This window comes from Rhinolophus sinicus, chromosome 9, assembly GCF_057876585.1.
Source record: "Rhinolophus sinicus isolate RSI-liver-muscle chromosome 9, RSI-T2T, whole genome shotgun sequence".
NCBI lineage: Eukaryota > Metazoa > Chordata > Mammalia > Chiroptera > Rhinolophidae > Rhinolophus > Rhinolophus sinicus.
In genome coordinates, this window is record NC_142509.1 from 540,244 (window position 1) to 546,433 (window position 6,190).

Here is a 6,190-nt window from a genome sequence, read left to right on the forward strand (position 1 = left end):
ACTGGGACCCGGCTCCCGGCACTCCAAGAGCCTGCTCCCGACTTGCCTCCTGAGCGCACGCGCCATGCTGCTGGGCCGCTCGGGTGGCGAGCATGTCTGCCCGAGTGCCTCCCGCCCGCTCCCCGCCTCCTCCGGTCGCCGCTGGTGTGGGCGACGGGCTACTTCTGGCCCGCAGCGAGGCCCCTTCGCGCCCCCCAGTGGCTCCACAGGCCTCTGTCACTTCCCTGACTGTGACATATGTCTGGGCGCCCTGGCATCCTGGGACTCCCCACGCCCGGAATGGCTTTTACCACGCCCCCCTACCCCAACCCCTCTCATCCCCGCCCCCAGCCCCACAACCGCACACCCCCCTTGCTGCTGTGCTGTCCCCACCACTCAGGGCCACCGAGGGGGTCGCAGGGTCCTCTCAGTCCCCTCCACCCTAGGGACGTGCAACCCAGGCCCTGGCCCTGGCCGGCCCCACCCACTGGCCCAAAGCCAGGGAGAGCCACCCGTGACCAGAGGGCAGCACCTCCAGACTGCCGCCACCCTTCGTCACACAGCCTTCTGTCTGGGCCCTCGCCCCTCATCAGCGACCGGCGTCCCGCCCGATCACTGGTCACTTCACTGGCTACACATCACCTCTCCTGACCCAGGGTGTTGAGAGAGAGGATGAGAGAAGGCCAGAGACGGAGCAAGAGGTAGGCGGAGAGAGACAGACGGGGACTGTGGGGACAGACTTGCAGAGAGCACTTTCCAGGCTCTGGGCCTCGCGTGGAGGGGTGCTGCGTGGGGGCTGCACGGACATCAGCTGTTACCGCTTGGCCATCAGCTGTTGCCAGTTGGCCATTGGCCACTGGCAGAGCTGCGGTGGCCAAGCTAGGAAGCGCGGATGGTGGACTGCAAATTGCAGAGGGGCGCGGACTGCAGTGGGCCGGCTTGGTGGGTCTGTTGGTTGGCAGAGAATCGGCCGGCAGGTTGGGGATCGGGCGGCTCCGGCTTGCCGTGTCTCCAAGCCAGCTGCCCGTGAGACATGGTGCTATGAGCCCCCTATCCGTGGCTCTGTTGGTGTTCCTTCTTGGCCTCGCCAAATCCTGGGTTCTTGTGCGGGCAGAGGGACTAGAGTCCCCGCAGGACAGGGACCGACAGACAGAACGGGGGGACAGGGGGACCGGGGGACGGGAGGACCGGGGGACAGGGGACCGGGAGACGGGTGTAAGGGGGGGGACAGGGAGAACGGTGGGACTGTAGGAACCCGGGGCGGGGGTACCGGGGGACGGGGTACCAGGAGATGGGGGAAGGGGGGCAGGGGGACAGGGAGACCGTTGGAACTGGGAGAACCGGGGGACAGGGGGTCTGGGAGACGGGGGCATGTGGGACGGGGGGAAGGGGTGACCGGAAGATGGGGGGACGGGAGTACGAGAGGGCCGGGGGGACGGGGGGACTGGGGGATGGGGAGACAAGGGGACCGGGGGACCGGGGGGACAGGGGGACTGGGTACTGGGAGACAGTGGGACCAGGGGACGGGGGGACCGGGAGATGGGGGGACACGGTACCAGGGGAAAGGGAGACCGGGGAATTGGGGGACAGGGAGACTGGGGGACTGGGGGATTGGGGGAATGAGAGGACGTTGGGACTGGCGGACGGTGGGACGGAGGGACCAGGAGACCGGTGGATGGAGGGACAGGAGTACCAGGGTACTGGGGGACGAGGGACATGGGGAGGGGGGGACCGGGAAACGGGGGAACGGGGGACCGTGAGACGGGGGGACCGGGAGATGGGGGACCTGGGGCCGGGGGGACGGGGTGACGGGGGGACCGGGAGACAGAGGGACAGGGGGACTGGAGGGTCGGGGGGACCGGGGGACGGGGGGACCGGGGGACCGGGGGACCGGGGCAACGGAGACAGGGGGGACCGGGGGAACGGCGGATGAGGGGACCAGGGGACCCGCGGACCGGGGGACCGGAGGTTGGGGGGACCGGGGGATAGGGGACCGGGCGACGGGGTGACCAGGGGCATGAATGGACTGGGGGGACGGGGGTACCAGTGGACCGGGAGATGGGGGGACCGAGGGACCGGGGACCGGGGGACGGGGGGACCGGGGGACCGGGGGTTGGGGGACTGGGGGATGAGGGGACCGGGAGATCGGGTACCGGGGAACGGGGCGACTAGGAGACGGGGGACCGCGAGACGGGGGACCGGGGACGGGGTGACCGGGAGATGGGACACCGGGAGACGGGAGACTGTGGGACGGGAGGACCGGAAGACGGGGCGAACGGAGAACTGGGGGATCGGTAGACGGGGGCCAGGGCGATGGGGGAACCGGGGGACTGGGGGACCGGGGGACCAGGGACCGGGGGTTGGGGGTCCAGGGGATGAGGGGACCGGGAGACGGGGGACCTGGGGACCGGGCGACCGGGAGACGGGGGACCGGGAGACGGGGGGATGGGTGTGCCGCCGGACCGGGAGACAGAGGGACAGGGAGATGGGGGGACCGGGGGACCGGGGGAAGGGGGTAACACTGGACGGAGGACCGGGGGACCGGAAGACCGGGCGACCGGGAGACAGGGGACCGGGAGACTGGGGACCGGGAGACGGGGCGACCGGGGAACGGGGGGACCAGTAGAAGGGCGCCTGGGCGCCGGGGGAACCGGGGGACCGGGGGACCAGGAGACGGGGGACCGGGGAACGGGAGACCGGGGGTATGGGGGGACGGGGGGACCAGGCGAAGGAGGGACGGGGGGACGGGGAGACGTTGGGACTGGGGGACCGGGGGACAGGTGGACCGCGAGACGGAGGACCGGGAGACGGGGGAACGGGGGTCGGGGGACCCGGGGAGGGGGGGACCGGGAGACGAGGGAATGGGGGACGGGTGGACCAGGGGCGTGGGGGGACTGGGGGGACGGGGGAGCGGGGGACGGGGGATGGGGCACTGGGGGGACGGGGGCACCGGGGGACGGGTGGACTGGGAGAGGGTGGATGGGGGTACGGGGGAACAGGGGGATCAGGGGACGGGGGGAACAGGGGACGGGGGGGACCGGAATAGGGGGGATGGTGGAACGTGGGGACGGGGGACCCGGGAGACGGGGGACAGGAAGACGGGGAACCGGGGGAACGGAGACAGGGGTGACGGGGAGACGGGGGTACCGGGGGACGGGGGTACTGCGTGGGGCTGCACTGACATCAGCTGTTACCGCTTGGCCTTCAGCTGTTGCCAGTTGGCCATTGGACACCGGCAGAGCTGCGGTGGCCAAGCTAGGAAGCGCGGATGGTGGACTGCAAATTGCAGAGGGGCGCGGACTGCAGTGGGCCGGCTTGGTGGGTCTGTTGGTTGGCAGAGAATCGGCCAGCAGGTGGGGGATCGGGCGGCTCCGGCTTGCCGTGTCTCCAAGCCAGCCGCCCGTGAGACATGGTGCTATGAGCCCCCTATCCGTGGCTCTGTGGGTGTTCCTTCTTGGCCTCGCCAAATCCTGCGTTCTTGTGCGGGCAGAGGGACTAGAGTCCCCGCAGGACAGGGACAGACAGACAGAACGGGAGGAGGAGTAAGAGGGAGCGAGATGGAAATATACACGTATATGTACATGTATGTGTCTAGACATACAGAGAGACATGGACAGAGACAGAGAAAGAGGGGGCAGGCAGGCGGGGAGAGAGCTCCTGAGCCAGAGCCAGAACCCAACAGGCACGTCACAGAGCCAGACAGACATGGGGTGGGGGAGGGTGGGAGGGACGCACATTCGGGCACACGGACTGGGACAGACGCACTGAGGCTGTGTTGAAGTGGTGGCTTCTCCACCGGAGTGTGGTCGTGCCCGGGGCTGGGCTCCGCCAAGGAGGCATTGCCCTGGCGTTGGCAGTCACCATTGAAGCCCCCGGGGCGGGCCGCCAGGGTCTCCGGAGAGCCAGTGGGCTCTGAGCCCCGCCCAGGGACCCGCCCGCGGGAGGAGAGTGGCAGCCCCCAGGCACCCTGGATGTGAGGATTGTGTGCCTGCGTGCCTGCTCTTCCCTTGTGGCGGTCTCCCCTGGAGTCGATGGCGCGTGGTGTGTTGGGTTGCTGCTCCCGCCGTCCCCTGGTTTGTCCCGGCTCTTTGTGCCCTTTGTGTCGGGGACACCGTGGCCGGCGGGAAGGGAGGGCTCCTGGCTCTTGTGGGAGACGGGAGGGGACGCGCGGGGGTGTGGGGAGAGGTGCCTGCCCGCGGAGACAGAAGACTCCGGTGGGGCGGGGTGGGTGGGCGTCCCGTTTGCCCGAGGACACGCCGATCCTGTGTCTCGGGGCCCAGGGGCAGGCGCAGGGATGGGCGTCCCCTGGGCTCGGGCCGAGGTGCAAAGGACCGGCACGTCCTGGGATGGAGAGAGCCTGGTGGAAGCCTGCGCCGGCAGGCAGCCCTGGGCTTGGGCGTTGGGGGTTGCGGCGGCGGCAGGGTCGGGGAGCGAGAGGGAGCCCTGCGATGGCGGTGGCGGCGGCGGCGACCTAGACGCGGCTGACTGCTGCAGGCTGACGGCCTGCCTCGGCGAAGAGCACTAAGAAGAGGGAGAGGGGGGGAGCCCTGGCCGACAGGCCTGGTGTGCGGCCGGGGATGCGAGCTTGTAGTGCTGGGCGGCTGTCCCTCCTCTGGCCAGGGGGACCTTCGGCTGGCTGGGCGGCTGCAGGGGTTGCAGAGGGGCAAGGGGCGGCAGGGATTCGGAGGGAGGCACGCCGGGGCGGCGGCGGCGCAAAAGGAGAGGCGAGCAAAAGCCTACAGGTATTCCCAGGCGGTCTCCCATGCAAGTACTAACCAGGCCCCTCCCTGCTTAGCTCCCGAGATCAGAGGAGATCGGGCGCGTTCAGGGTGGTATGGCCGTAGACGCTGGGACCCGGCTCCCGCGCCCCAAGAGCCTGCTCCCGGCCTGTCTCGTGAGCGCCCGCCATGCAGATGAGCCGCTCCGGTGGCGAGCATCGACCCGCGGGCCGGCTCTGCCAGCACCGCGTCCCCCCCCAGTCCGGCTCCCCGCCTCTTCCTAATGCCCCTGGCGTGGGCGGCGGGCTACTCCTGGCCGACAGCGAGGCCCCTTCGCGCCACCCAGGGCTCCATGGGACACTGCCACTTCCCTGATGGTGCCAGAAGTCGTGGAACTCTGGCATCCTGGGACTCCCCGCACCCAGACCGGCATACAACCCGCCCCCCTACCGCCACCAGGTTTACCCCCAACCGCAGCCCCAAGGCTGGTGGAGGCCTGCACCAGCAGGCAACCCTGGGCCTGGGAGTTGTGGGAGGACCCCGCGGCGGCGGCGGGGGCGGCTGCGGCGGCGGCGGCGGCGGCGGCGGCGGAGGCAGGGGAGGGTGGCGAGGTAGGCGATGGCAACCGCGTGGATGGCGCCAGGGCGGCAATGGCGGCGGCGAAAATGGGGGCTTTGACGGTGGGCGCTGGGACACGGGGGCCGATGGCGGCGGCGGTGGCGGCGGGGGCTGGGGAGGGCGTGAGGGCGGTGCTGGCGGCGGAGGCCGGGAGAGCAGAGGCGGGAGACTGAGCGAGTATGGCATTGGTGGCGGCGGGGGCTGGGGCGGGGGCGGGGAAGATGGCGGTGCTGGAGGCGGGGAGAGCAGAGGAGGGAATTGAGGGAGTGCGGCAATGGCGGCAGCGGGGGCGGGGGAGGGCGTGAGGGCGGTGCTGGCGGCGGAGATGGGGAGCACGGTGCTGGCGGCCGAGGTGGGGAGAGCACAGGAGGGAGTTTGAGAGAGTTTGGCGGTGGCGGCGGCGGGGGCGGGGACAGGGGCGGGGGCGAGGGCAGCGCTGGCGGGGGGGGGGGGGGGGGTGTGGGGAGCCCGGTGGTGGCGGTGGCTTTGGCGCAGGCGGCGGTGGCGGCGACCGCGCGTCGGCGAAGGATTCGCGATGACGGCCTGCGGGACCGAAGAGGACTGAGAGGAGGGCGTGTGGGGGGAGCCCTGGCCCACGGGCCTGGTGTGCGGCCGGGGCTGCCAGCTTGTAGTGCCGGGCGGCTGACCCTCTGCTGGTCAGGGGCACCTGCGTCTGGCTGGGAGGCTGCAGAGGGGCAAGGGGCGGCAGGGGTTCGGAGGGAGACACGCCGGAGCGGCGATGCAAAAGGAGACGCTAGCAAAAGCCAACAGGTATTCCCAGGCGGTCTCCCATCCAAGTACTAACCAGGACAGACCCTGCTTCGCTTCCGAGATCAGACGAGATCTGCTGCGTTCAGGGTGGTATGGCCTTAGGC

The 6,190-nt window shown here is 70.7% G+C and overlaps 2 pseudogenes; both read right to left on the reverse strand.

The window, feature by feature from the left end:
- Positions 1-4,705: 4,705 nt before the first annotated feature.
- LOC148757138 (5S ribosomal RNA) lies at positions 4,706-4,825 on the reverse strand (annotated as a pseudogene).
- A 1,245-nt stretch (positions 4,826-6,070) lies between these two features.
- Positions 6,071-6,190, reverse strand: LOC148757139 (5S ribosomal RNA; annotated as a pseudogene).